The sequence below is a fragment of the Fukomys damarensis genome, unplaced genomic scaffold (genome assembly GCF_012274545.1).
Source record: "Fukomys damarensis isolate Sample0158 unplaced genomic scaffold, DMR_v1.0_HiC HiC_scaffold_6, whole genome shotgun sequence".
NCBI classification, from domain to species: Eukaryota; Metazoa; Chordata; class Mammalia; order Rodentia; family Bathyergidae; genus Fukomys; species Fukomys damarensis.
In genome coordinates, this window is record NW_022900918.1 from 13,908,159 (window position 1) to 13,922,601 (window position 14,443).

General features: G+C 39.7%; 1 pseudogene; it reads right to left on the bottom strand.

Annotated features, from left to right (window-relative positions):
- Positions 1–1,352: 1,352 nt before the first annotated feature.
- LOC104861036 lies at positions 1,353–1,538 on the bottom strand (annotated as a pseudogene).
- Between the last annotated feature and the right edge of the window lie 12,905 nt (positions 1,539–14,443).

Here is a 14,443-nt window from a genome sequence, read left to right on the forward strand (position 1 = left end):
TACCTTACCTCTCTAAACTGGGATGTCCTCAGCTATCAAGGAGGAAATAATGGGTACCTATTTCATCTGAATTCTGTGAAGCTTGAAAACAATAATGTCTGTCCATCAATAAACATCCATTCATTATCACTGTTATTGTCCCTGAAATCCTTCCAGTGGCCAATCACAGAACAGGCAGCCCAACCAATAATGTGTATTGGACTCTTAAGTAGCAACTAGTCTAACCAAGCTGAATTTAAATAATTGTCTTTTCTCTTTAAAGTAGAAACCAATACTCAGTCTTTCACAAGTAATTGCTTTTTATTTCTATTTCTTTAATTCTGACTTATCTATATAGTTCAGTAACCTTGAATTATCTTTCCATGAAATAAATAAGTACAGTAAATATCTATGCAACTAAATTAGTATGCTTTGCTGAATTTCAAATGAAGGAATATATAAATTCCTGCGCTTCTGAGATGAAAGAGAAGAAAAACTTCTTATCTATCTGTTCTCAGATGTATAAGTAAGGTATATTTCACCAGCTCTTATGAGGTGTAGTTGACTAAGAAAAATTGTAAGTAGTTGTGTTGTTCAATAGGATATTTTGATATACATTTATGTTGTGAAATGATGACCACAATTAAGCTAATTCACATATCCACCACTTTATGTAGCTAACTTCATACACGTAGTGAGAATAGACAATCTCTCTTAGCAAATTTCATATAATACTGTGATATTAGTGGTAGTCACCATGCTGTACATTCATTCTCCAGAACTTATTCATCCTGCGTAAGGGTACTCTGTACCCTTTGTCCAACAGCTGGTGTTAATGTCAGGCCTTGATCAGATCTGATGACCTGGTCATGAATGAGAGGAGAGGCGAGCTCCTCCCTACACAGTGAGCTCTCCTACTTGTGAGACAAAATGTGGTTATCATTTCCCTCTTGTTGAGAAATTGGATGAGTTAGGAAGAGAAATGGAAAGAATTTCTTAAAACTCGGAAACATTTTAATACAAACATTGCTGAAAAAGAACTTGCACATTGCTTTCTTGATTTTTTGTTTGTTTCATTTTTTATTTTTTGTTTGTGTGGTTCTTCTTTGCTCAAAAGTAGTTCACAGGCATTCAGACTCCCCCCTTCATCTGGGTTCAAGTGTTCGGTCTACTGCACTGAGGCATTTGGGCCATGAATTCTCACCTACTTTCACATAAGCAGGCTACACTAATGGAGTGGGGGGGGGTGGACCCTGGAAATTCATTTCTCAAAGTTACACAAATTGGAACCCTAATCTCAACTGACGAATCCTGATTTTGGAGCTTATGATACACCAGCTGGCAGTAGCACCCATGTTTCTCAGAGCTGGTCATTATTTATCTCCTGTTTGCATGGACTTCGCATTAGCTGCCTTCTGCTTTTGTTGCATGATCTCAGAGTCCCTCTGCTTTCTTTGAGAAGTAGTCAAGCTATCCTCTTTTCTTTTTCCCTTGCTAATTTCTTGGGTTTTCTTCATATTCTGCTGTTGGGCAAGTTCTCATTGATTGCCGCAGGCCATGCCCACCACCCAGTGGAGCCTAGAAGAGAGCAATTCAGACAAAGAAAGGCTCCCTCATGCGCCCAACGGCCGCCACCACCACCCTCAACCTGGAAGGCCTAGCCAGTGCAGGGCCTCTGCGGAGCGACGCCTTCACTCCCGTCTGCTGTCCACCTGTTTTAAAGTTAACACTAAAGGAAACATCCAGGGGAGGCCAGAGTGAGAGGGGCAGTGGAAGCCGTTTGTAATTTGATGCAATTCTGCTTTCCCCAGTCTCCTCCTCAGCGAAGCTAGGGAGGGGCAGGGACAGGTTTGTGCCCACTAAACTGTTGCTGGAACCTCCAACAACACTACTTTGCATCTGAGAAGCCACAACCCTCTGCTTGAGCCATTCATAGCACAGAAAGCTCCAGGGACATTGGCAGTGACACAGCCAACATGTGTGAGTGTCCTTATACACAATACTAGGGACTACATTGTGTGAGAAAACATGAATAGTCATTTCCAAAGTGATATTTAAAACCGTACTAATAGAAATTGAGTACTACCTATCAAATAACTTTTAACAAATATCGCCTCTTAATAGTAATGTTATTTACTAAGTAATAGTAAATCGTGCAAAGGTGGAAGGAAGACAAGGACTCTGATGGCTCAGCCTTAAAGCCTTTTTCCCCTTCCGGAACTTCTCAAAGTCTTTCTCTTTATGGCCAAGTCTCACCAGGGTATTTGTGCAAGATTCACCCTTCCAAAATCCTCTAAAGACTAAGATGAGAAGTGAGCCTGGCCCAAATTTTCCTAAGGCTATAATAGGAGTTACTCTGATGTTTTAAACAGCCTGAGATATTCCTAACACTACAGAGTGAATAACGTTTGGGTCACTCAATACATGAAGCCAGGTTTTTACAGTTTAACACAGAAATAAGTGAGAAAGGCAAGGACAACAAGCTTTGGGGGCCACATAGTGAGACCAGGGTGGGAATGTTCCTCGATAGAGCAGTCAATGAAGCACAATCCTAGAAGAAAGTGTGCAAGGTCCAAACTGAGTCAGAGCCTGCAGCCTTAAAATCACACTCACAATGGCTTACTCAGTGAAAAAGAGGGCCCGGAGGAAGAAACACCAGTATTGGAAAATTGTGAAAATGGCCCCCATGAAACCCAACCCAATGAAAGAAGGTTTCAAAGAATAAATTTCAGCAAAGAAAATAATTTTTAAGAGCACAGAATTTTTCAAAGTACTGTTCAACTTTTTGTACACACACACACACACACACACACACACGCTTTTTGACTTCACAATAACAGTCATTAAGATCAACAGAGATTTCTCTAAGCAGATGTTCTTCATTCTTTAGGGGGCAGACAAAATATAAAATTGACATCTAACTGTTTGCTCCAGGCTAAGTCTGCAGTCCGTTGTAAATGAGTTTTGCTGTCGTTTCTTTTTTATTTTTCACTAACCTGAAAGAGAATAATTTTTATGACTACTTAGTGTATCCGCTTGTGGCTTTTGCTTAGTTTTAGTAAAGCACATTCCATGTATCACAGAGCAAACTGGATGGCTGAAGGGGGAAGTCATTGCCGTTGTAATAAATGAGGCACTGCAGCCCAGCCCAACAGGGCTAGGGTTGCTATTGGTCCCTTATAGATGCTTTTCTTCCTAGTTCCAGCTTCTTCCCCTTTCCTCTGTGAATGTGAAATATTTAGCAGCATCACTAACTCTGTCCATCAGATGCCAATAGTCTCTTCCAGTTGGGACCTAGCTTGTTTTAATGTTATTAGGTTGCTTTTCATTGGCATCCCTGCCAGAGAAACCTCTCCCAATATCACACAGCCCATCTTCTCACCATCTCCACCCCACCCCATAAACCCATTGTCTGCACTGGAAGCATGATGCTTCCAAAAGCTAATCTGACCATTCCCACTGTCTCTCTGTAGACTGTCAGGAAACATTTTTTGCATGGCTGTGTCTGTTGACTGAATTGCAAGCTCATAGTCTCAGGTCTCCTTGACCAGTACAAGCCTAGAGGCTAAAACATCCTCTGACACAGAGCCATCCAGTGTGGGCATGGAAGAGAAACTGTGCCCTCTGCAACTTTGACTGTGGAGACACTTGGCCAGGACAGTAGGCTATGCCAGTTGCCTATTCTCCCCCGAGAAAAGTCTTAAGGATTCAACTCTGTAATTTAGGAGGGAAAAGTAGCCTTAAATAAAACTACTACCTTTTAAACACTTATAGAGCACAAGATCAAATGGATAGAAAATGATGCTTTCCTTCTACACACTTCAGTTTATTAAGCACCTGCCCAAGTGCTCAGAACTGTGCCACTTGTTATGCAAATTGAACAGGCTTTACCAAGAATTACTAATGAAACAAGAAGTACTGGTAAGAGAGCTAAGTTCCAGTTAATTTTACCAAGAACTGTGATATAATTCTAAGCACATCACCATTGCATGGAAATAAAAATTTCACCACTGACTTAGTATTACTTAGAGTAGTAGCTATGATTAAACCTCAGATTCATATAGGACATGAAGAGGAAGGGAAAAGCAAGTAAGCTGTACCTGTTCCATAAAAATAATGCAGGTCAGGAATTTTTAAAGTTGTACTTTATGTTTAATTGGAAAATAATAATTATATATATTTATTGGGTACAATGTGCTCTTTTGATACATGTACAAATTGTGGAATAACCAAATCAAGGCAACCAGCAGATCACTTCAATTATATAACACTTCTTTCTGGTGAGAACATTTAAAATTCTCCCTTTTTTGCTAGTTTGAAAAATGCAATACATTGTTATTAACTATAGTCACCTCTCTGTACAGTACAACACCAGCACTTACTCCTCCTAATTGAAGTAGAATCCCTTGAGTAAAGTGTCTCTCTTTCCATCCCCCTCCCTTACCCCCTTGTAACTACCATTCTACTTTTATAACTTCAACTTTTTTAGGTTCTACATAAGTGACATCATACAGTATTTGTCTCTCCAAAGCCTGCTTATGACATAATGATCTCTAATTCCATCCATGTTTTTACAAGTGTCAAAATTTCATTTTTATGGCCGAATAGTATCCCATTGTGAATATACATCACATTTTTATTTCTCTGTTCATTAGTTGACAGATGTTTAGGTTTTTCCATATCTTTTCTGTTGTAAATACTCCTGAAATAAACACGGGACTGCAGATATACCTTCAACATAGTGATTTCAATCTCTTTGGGTACAAAGCAAAGTAGGACTGCTGGCTCACATGGTAATATTTTAGTTTGTTTGAAGACTCTTCATGAGGTTTTCCAAAATGACCCTACTAGTTTACATTATCTGCAACAGTACCCAGGGGTTCACTTTTCTCGACATCCCTGCCAACGTGTGTCTCATCTGTTTGATGACGGTCAATCTAAGGGTCATGAGATGTCTCACTGGGGTTGAGACTTGTACTTCTCTGATGATATGAGACTGTGAACATTTTTCTGTATAGCTTTGGCCATGTGAATCCCTTCTTTTGAGAAATGTCTGTTCAAGTCCTTTTCCTATTTTTAATAGGGCTATTTATTTTCTTGTTACTAAGTAGTTTCAGTTCCTTACGTATTTTGGAAATTAGCCTTTATGAAATGCATGGCTTGCAAATATTTTCTCCTGCTCTGAGGGTTGTTTCTTCACCCTCTTAATTATTTCCTTTACTAAACAGAAGCTTTTTGGTTTGATAAGGACAGGACCATTTTGAAATGCAAGAGTATATCACATGTTAAATAACACTCACTTTCATTTCTTGAAGATGTCCTCCAGTGTCACTGTGCCACTGAGCCACATCAGAGTTAGAGCCTTGCCTCTAATTCTATGTGAAGTTCTAATTTAAAACTCTCTGTGTTTTAACAAGATGGTTAAGTGGTTTATTAACATCATTTGGGGAGCTGGAAAGCCACTTTGGCTCAGTAGGTGGCACTGTTCCTATGAATTCTCAGCCAGGGTTGGCCAGAAGAGACTTGTAGGGCTGTGTGAGATTCCCAGGGCTGTCGCAAAAATTCTCTATCCTACCACAGCCATTCCCCTTGGGTCATTTTCTGTGCAGCCCACCAAACTTCCCCCCAGCTCTCTCTACCAGCAATGCCCTTTTCCCCTGTACCTAACATATGTCTGCCCATCCTTTTCTCTTGCAACCTCTAGGAAATGCTCCATGTCCTAAAACACCTACATAGGTCTTCCAAGCAGAATGGATAGTCCTGTAAGTGGTTGCTCAGCACTGTAGCCACCCCTGGCTGTGATGCATGAATGCTTTATAATCATTCATTTCACCAATACTAATGGAACATCTAACATAGATCAGACACTGCAACAGCCTTGGAAAAAACAACAACAACAACAACAACATGGTGCTTGGGGTCTGCTGTTAAGCAACTGACAAACTAGAAAGGCAATGGAACATGATTACAAGACACTGTGATAAAGGCTGACAGAGGTGGGCTAAGGAAGTGTCAGAAAACCCCCAAGGAGAGCCAAACAAAGGAGCTGAAACATGCCTGACTACAGGAAGGGAAAGCTGAGACAGGCAATAGAAGCAGTCAATAAGGAGGAGGTAGGAAAAGACATCCTGGGCAGAGGGGGCGATGGCAAGACTCATGAGTAACTTGTGCATTCAGGGGGTTGGGTTGAAAACACAAGCAGCAGATATTTGGGGGACTAGGAGAGATTGATAAAAGACTGGAGAGCAGGACAGGGAGTGGAATGCTCACATCATTTTTAGGGTGCTTAGATTTTATCTGGGCAGCAGATCAAGGATCATCCTTGTAGAATCATAAAAATACAAATCTATAGGCTATCCCCCAGTACTACTGGCTCCATGGGTTCTGTGATTTCTATCAGAATAAGACAGAAACACTTTGGGACAGACTGTTAGTAGTTTCCTTTTCACTGGGACAAAATACTCAACATCCACCACTCAAAGGAGGACAGATTTATTTTGACTCAAAGTTTTAGAGGGTCTAGTCTGTGTTAGAATGGCTCCAAGGCAGATGCAGCCCGGTAGAAGGACATAATGGAGAAAAATTACTCCACTCATGACAATCAGAAAAAAGAAAGGAATAAATAGAGGAAATAGGGACAAGAATACACTTTTCCAGGTCATACCCCCGTGACTCATCTCCAGCCAGGCCTCACCCCCAACAGTACATGTAGTTGTGAACATTAGTGGATAAATCCACTGATAGCAAATAGCAAAGTCTTCCTCCCCTGCCTTGATACAGTCACCTCCCAAAGGCCCATCTCTGATACATGATACATGATATGAGGAATATCTGAGATCTAAATCATAATCTTCCCTGGCCCCCAAAAGGTTCATGTCCATCTCATTTTGTAAAATATATTTGGTCTCTCTCTCTCTCTCTCTCTCTCTCTCTCTCTCTCTCTCTCTCTCTGTTTTGTGCTTTGTTTTGTTGTGTGTATTTTCCAACAAGGTCTCACACTGTAGTTAAGACTGGCCCTGAACTGGCCCTATGTAGCCCAGGTTGGCCACTCTCTCTCTTTTGTGCTTTGTTTTGTTGTGTGTATTTTCCAACAAGGTCTCACACTGTAGTTAAGACTGGCCCTGAACTGGCCCTATGTAGCCCAGGTTGGCCTCAAACTCATGGCAATCCACAGCCTCCAGAATGCTTGGATAACAGATGTGCACCACCACACCTAGCTGGCCTATCTCTAAGAATGACCAAAGTCTTAGCAGTTTTAGCGTCAGTGAAAAGTCTGAATCTAAAGTCTCCTCTGAGATTCAAAGAAAACTTTTAGTGGTGAGCCTTTCTGAAAATATTTTTAAAACAGTTAAATTATCATAACATACAATAAATAGCACAGGATAAACATACCTGTTATGGCTTGTATCTCGATGCTCCCCCCCAAGCCTTAGGTGGTACTTTTTGGAGGTGGCTGGATCATGGGTATGTGGATATGAATTAAAATTGTGATACTGGGATTAAGGGTGTGTGGTACTAATTGGTTTATCATAGTTCTGAGTGTGGGTGACACCACTCAAAAGGCTTGTAGCCTGGATGGGATCAAAGAGCAAGGAAGGGACAGTGATTTAGCTCAGTGGCACCATGCCTGCCTTTCAAGTGCAAGGTCCTGCGTTTGATTTTATTTATCTTGACTCTAGCTTTTTGGTATCTCTACCAGCAACATAAACTTTGAAAGCTGGGCTGTCTTCTCATCCTCCTACCTCCTCGTATGTTACATAAATTGTATAGCCTTGAAGACTAGTCTGGTTTTTAAACTGTCAGTTCACTGGTACGTTTGTTAAAACTGTAGGATTGAAGGCTAACCTAGATGTCTCACTATTTACTAGATCTTTGGAACAGCCAGAAATCTTCCATTTCACCAAGTATTCAGGTGGCTTGGGTGCGCTTTTCCCAAGAACCATACACATGCTTAAGGACCACTTCCAAAAATGATAGAAAGCCTTTGAGGGATTTAAATGACCATGACCATACAGTATCAGAAATATTTGTGTTTAGAGAGAATATTTTCATAGTCACAAAAGGATAGATTTAAAAGGACAAGACTAGAGGCAGATAGACTACCAAGGAAGCCCTTTCAGTGGTCAAAGAAATGATAAGGACCGCAACCAGAGAGAGCCAAGGAGAAAATGAAATTCCTCAAACTCAGTGATTAAACTGTGGAAGATGAGAGCAAAGTCAATATGACTCCAAGTTTTCCATCATGTATGGCAACCCACTTGGATGAAGTACTCAGAAGAAGGTAATTTTTGGAGAAAGATGATATACTCAAGTCTGTTTCATGCACAACATCAGGTGCCTATGCACATCAAAATTGAAATATCTAAGAGGAAGCCAAGTGAGTGTCTGAGCCTGAAGGCTGTGGATACAGAATGAGCCAGAGAGACAGATCTAGGACTACAGTCCAGGACCATGAGCTCTAGGAAGAAGTTATGGAGAGGGTTCAGCATGCGAGTCCAGCAGACCTCTGAAAAGTACAAGGTGATATGGGCCGGCTAAGGAAGGGGAGCCATGGTGACATGGAGAAGCACAGGTAGAGAAACTGAAGAACAAACAGGAGAAGAGGATATCAGGCTCCAGAGGAAGGACACTGTACTGCAGGAGGGAGGGAGGACAGTGCTGGGGCCTAGGCCATAGACTGTGAAGTCAGCATCACCAAATGGGTGAAGTAACAAATTATTTTTTAACCCTCTATGTCTCCATTCCTTCATCTCTAAGATAGGCATGCATATTGGCAGTATGCTTCTCACAGGGTTCTTGTGATAGTAAGTTAATGTAAAAAGTGTTTATACCAGTACCTGCCACATATTGTTTCTTACTACTGTATAGTTTTCTTTCTCCCTTTTAATGTTTTCAGCTTCCTCAGGGCTTTGTATTTCCTTTGTCTACTCTACTACGTAACTCACAACAGATATACAAGGAATATTTTTTGAATAAAATCACTACACTGAGAACACTTATGTGGTCAGAGTTTGTTGTTATATTGATGAGCCAAAACTTCAGCCCACTGAATCACAGTTTTGATAAAAGTTTATTTTGCTCAGAAGTAAGCAAAGTCTACTTTTGTTATTTTATAAAACATTTCCTGTGGTCATAAAATCCAAGTTGAGAAGATTTTAAAGTCATCCAATCCAATTTATTTATTAAGTCAAAAAACCCTACATTAACACACATGAAACTCAAATTTCAAACCTAGCACATCTGGTGACAATAAAGTTACTCTCAACTCCTTTCTCTTGGCATAGTATTTTAAATCTCAAGTCCTCTTTCTTTCTTTCTTTCTCTCTTTCTTTCTTTCTTTCTTTCTTTCTTTCTTTCTTTCTTTCTTTCTTTCTTTCTTTCTTTCTTTCTTTCTTTCTTTCAAGACAGGGAACTTGAACTCTCTATGTAGCCTAGGCTGGCCTCAAACTCTCGGTGATCCTCTGACCTCAGCTTCTTGAGGGCTGTGCACCACTGTATCCAGCTAATTCTTAAGTCTTGAATAAGAAGCCTGCTCCCTATAATTTTCAACAACAGGTCATAATTCTACCTTATGGAGTTTCCCAGCCCAACTACCCACTGCTACTCCATTCAGAAGAAAACAATCTTTCAAGTAATGGAGAACTACGTTTTAAGATTTTTGTTTTTATTTGTTTTAATTAGCCGGGGAGAATCCAACACTATGTTACTCAGTTCAAACTGCCACAACAAAACACCACAGATTAGATATCTCAAATAAAAGATGTTTCCTTTTTTTTGTTTTGTTTTGTTTTTTGATACCAGGGATCGAACTCAGGCCCTTGCACTTGTGAGGCAGGCACCGGAACCACTGAGCTAAATCCTCGGCCCCTGATGTTTTTCTCACAGTTCTGGAGCCTAGAAAGTTGAAGATGAGGATGTGACCAGAATGAGCCAATGTTAGTGCAAATGGAAAAAATAAATGTTATCTTAGGGCTCCATAGTTGTAGTACATAGTTCAGAGCATTCAATGTCTGAGCTCTGCATTGTTCTGCCCTGGGTGGGGACATTAACAGACTAGCTTGCTCAAAAATGGACAATCAAGAAGACTATGAGGAGGAATTTGGAAATTGTGACATTCACGTAAAGGAAGTTACAGCAATAAGTTAAGGAGCTCTGTCACACTTCTGGTTTGTGGTCTACTGATACCCCAAGGGTGTTTGTACACTAACTTCTAGTAAGTAATTGTTAAACATTTCACGTTTTCTTCAGTTATGTCTTCCACCTGCCAAAACAATTCAAAGTAGCTCAATTTGATGTGAAACTGATTATCTTAGCTGTCTTTTTTAGCTTGGTATTGTGGATAAATTTGACTGGCATTTTCCTACTTCATCCAAGGCTCTAAAAGAATAGAGATTATCTGGTCCAAGAATTCACCTCACCTGTCTGGTCCTTTTTATTTCTTAGAGCACAGATAAAGCTGAGCACAGGATAGGGTTTAGCATAAATCCTTAGGAAACCTCTCTATTCAATAAATAATAATCTACCACAAAGACTTTTACTGAAATCCAATGCTTCATGAATTATATACTCAGTTTTGTGTGAATGAGCATTTTCTAAAGAAAGGCTCTGTATTTTTCATGGCTCTTATGGTTTGGATCAAAAGTGTCCCCTAAAAGATTCATGTGCTCATAGGTGGGACTTGGCTGGGGAGGCAGGTCATTAATGGTGTAACCTGGAAGGTGTATTTCCCTGGTTGGCTCCTCCTCTCCTATCTCTGCTGCCCGGCCACCATGAGCTTTTCCTCCACTACATCCCTGTACCACACTATCCTGTCTTGGAGCCAATGGACTATAGACAAAATATAAGAGTCAAAAATCAACTTCTCCTACTTTAAAGTATGGATGTCAGGTATTGTGTCCCAGTGACAAGAAAGTGAGTAAGACAGTGAGATTCTCAAAGGAATCCAAGAATCATTGATCCCTGAAGATGACTGCTCAAGTAGCTACTTATTCATCTAACTGTGCTAGTTTAAAATACACATCTATCTCTATCTCAACAATATTAAAGGAGACTATTATTTTCATAGACTAACAGTGAATTCTTCCTATTACCCATGAACTTTCCCATTTAGGAGGTTTTCTATGCCTTCTTCCCTTCAGAGGAGTCATCATGGCAATACAGAAAAGAAACTCAAATTCCAATGATTGTAATCTAGAAGCCATTGAAAACATAGGCTGAATGACTCAGTGTTTAAAGTTTGGCCATAATTATAGTTCAATGCCTATCTCAGCAAAGCTTAGCCCCAGTATCTCCCAAGACCACACAATTCTGCTAGTAAGAGGTGAGTCAGAGGAAAAAGAAAGATTAAATTCTGTATTGTGATATCACAATACAAAATGGAGGGCCCCTCATCATTAGCAGGAACAATACCAACTCCAAATGGATTTGGAGGCACATGTTAACACTGTGAACATTTCAGAAAGATCCACAGAGTTATTCTCTATCCATAGTGGAGGGAAAGGAAGAAGGACACATGTGTGGATACCTAGGCAAACAGGCCTGAAATAGCCTCAGGGTTTCCTTAATCTAGTGAAACAGGAAAATCCAAGTAGTGATCCCCATGATCTCAGGAGGGATGGTAAATAACAAAAACAGCAAAACCCAAGAGGCCTTTCAGTTGGTATGAGGATGATACGGTAAACATGATCTGAGGCCTGAGACCAGAAGGATCAAAGATGTTTCTACTAAAACCAACTTCAACATAAGATAACAACCTCAGATCTTATTTTGATGCCTTAGCCAGTACCCTGAGACAACATGAGTGTCCTCCCTTTCCTACAATGTACAGGAAGGTCAAAGATGGGGTGATCCCAAATGAATAAAGATTTAGCATCTGCCATTCAGGCATCATGGAGATTCAGCAAGAAAATACATTCAGTTATAAAAATTTTTTCCAAAAGATATACTTTTTGATACCTGAGTTTATGAGTGGAGATGTGTCCCCACTACAGAAATTCTGACAAACTATGATAAATGTTCTGCTAAAACCACACATCGATTGCATTCATGTATGTGGCATTGCCAAGAAGGAGGGAAAATGATTGGCTGTAGCTGTCCTACTCACCAATTAACCAGCACTGATCTAGACAAAGCATTTACTGTCTTTTCATTTCACAGGCCAGGTTCTTGTTTGGCTGAAGTGATCCATTCTAATAAAAAGAGCCCCAACAATTTTCAGACCCATTTTATCTCTCTGATGTTTGTCTGTGCTAATTCTGGTGTTTTAACCAACCTACTGAAGTATTTAATTCAGTGCTCCTTTCTGAAAAAATTTTGATCTCACACGCAGGACCCAGTATGACTGATGTATGACAAAAAGACAAAAATCAACCTCTTAAACTTGACCATTGGGAAGAATTGATTGGTAGGATCCTTCTGAAATCAAACATTATAGAACATAGATCTTAGTTGAAAAAGTCCAACCACAAACCAGTTTAAGTGCATCCCTTGGCAAAGGTTCACATAAGATATCAGATATTTAAGAGAAATCATATCTAATAATATTTATCTGTGTCCTTCTTCTAAGTACTGCCACCCAACAAGCAACAAGAAACAACCTATCTGGTTTATAATGCCTAAGTTTCCTGCAGAAGTGTATGCCCTTAAGGTTTTTGTTCTCTTTAACTTTTATAAATGATTCGTATAAGGAATGTTCAAGTGACTTTTGCAAGGCCAAAGTTAGAGCACTTGTTCCTTGAGTTCATGAACTTTCCTCATGGAAAAACTCACTTGAAAACTTGCTTCTTGATTCAAGGCAAGAAAAATTCAGTTTCTCAAGAATTTTCCTCTGTTTTATGTTAAAAAATAGGAATTACCTAACTCAACTATTTCTCCTTTTGCCTTATATCCAGGAAGCTCAGAAATAAATGTCCCCTTCTGGAACAATGCAGTTCAAACGCCTAGTGACATTAATTCCTCTGCTACACATATTAGTGTATCTCTGATATAAATTGTGCATTGTGTTTTTATTTGAATGGCCTTGATATTTTCTAGAAATAGGAAGGATATCATTTTAAAGAAATGCACTTCAGTTTGGCCAAGAATTGGTTTATTTCACAACACTTATCTCAGTTTCATTTTTATATTCATTCATTTGATTAATTTCTGTCACATCTATAAGAATAGAAGTTTCATGAAGAGCAAGACTACATGTAATTTTTCTCACCATTCTGGCTCCAGTGCCTAGCACCACCATGCCTAATGGTTGATGGTAGCTGTATCAAATAATCTGGAAACCTCAATGATTTAAGAAAACAAAGGCTTTTTCTTACTCTATGTATCTTCTGCAGCAGTCAGCTGTGGCTCTGTTCCTCCTGTCCACTGACAGGTTGCCATAGCAAGGAGAAAAGAGAGAAACTCACACACCAGCACTTCTGTGCCACAGCCAATTGATCAACAGTCACGTGGGCAGGAAAGGGATGTGTAACTCTACCAGGAAAGGGCAACTAAAGGCAGAAACAAAATATTTGGTAAATAATAATGTTTTTTTTACACAACCTCAAGAATTGAATCATCTTGACTTACGAGTGCATATTTTAAAATTAGCTCTGTTCACTTTAATTATTTGTTTTCCTATGTACCTTTAAGCTTGAAGCTTGTTTATCTTTGGAAAAAAATCCATTCTAAAGTACCACATTAAACCAACAATTTGGTCAAATATAATGGATCATGCACAATACCTCCCCTTACGTAAGTCTAGAGAATAGTGTGTCTTTTCCCAACACCAACGCTGGAGCACAGGCCTCACATGACTAGCATAAAGTTTAGGTAAGGGATTCTACCTTTCACAAAAATGGAGACCATAATTTTCAGCTCTCTCACTTAAAAAGTCTAAAAATTCTGGAAAAAATAGAATAAATTTCACTTTGAATGCATGCCTGATCTTGGAAGAAAATATAAGAACAGCAGAGAAAATGAAATGGGAGCTATAGGAAGAAGCCACGTGTTATGGCCTGTGTCCCCCCAAACTCTCACATGAGTGAGGTAAGGCTGTTTTGGAGGTTGCTAAATCTAGAGTGTGTAGTGCTGGAACTAAATGTATGTGATTCCTAAACTTCTACATATGAGTGCATCCCCCTAATCCTGGTAGTCTGAATAAGAGAAAAGGGACAGGAATAAGATGTTAAGTTCCTTTGCTGCTTTTGCTATCTTCTACCACCATGAACTTTGCCCCTCTGCCAACCTGCCTTGGAGCCAGCCAATTATAGACTGAAACCCCTACAAACTGTAGGCCAAATAAACCTTTAACCCTTTAACTTTAGGTGTCAGGTATTTTGTCTTAGCAACGAGAGAAAAGTAACTAGCACACCAAGGAACATAGTAGAACACCAGACATTCTACAGTTTCCAGACTTCATGAAAGTCAGAGATGTCAGTCAAGTTCAGGAGTTGCAACTGAGATCACAAATAAAGCAGACTTCACAAAG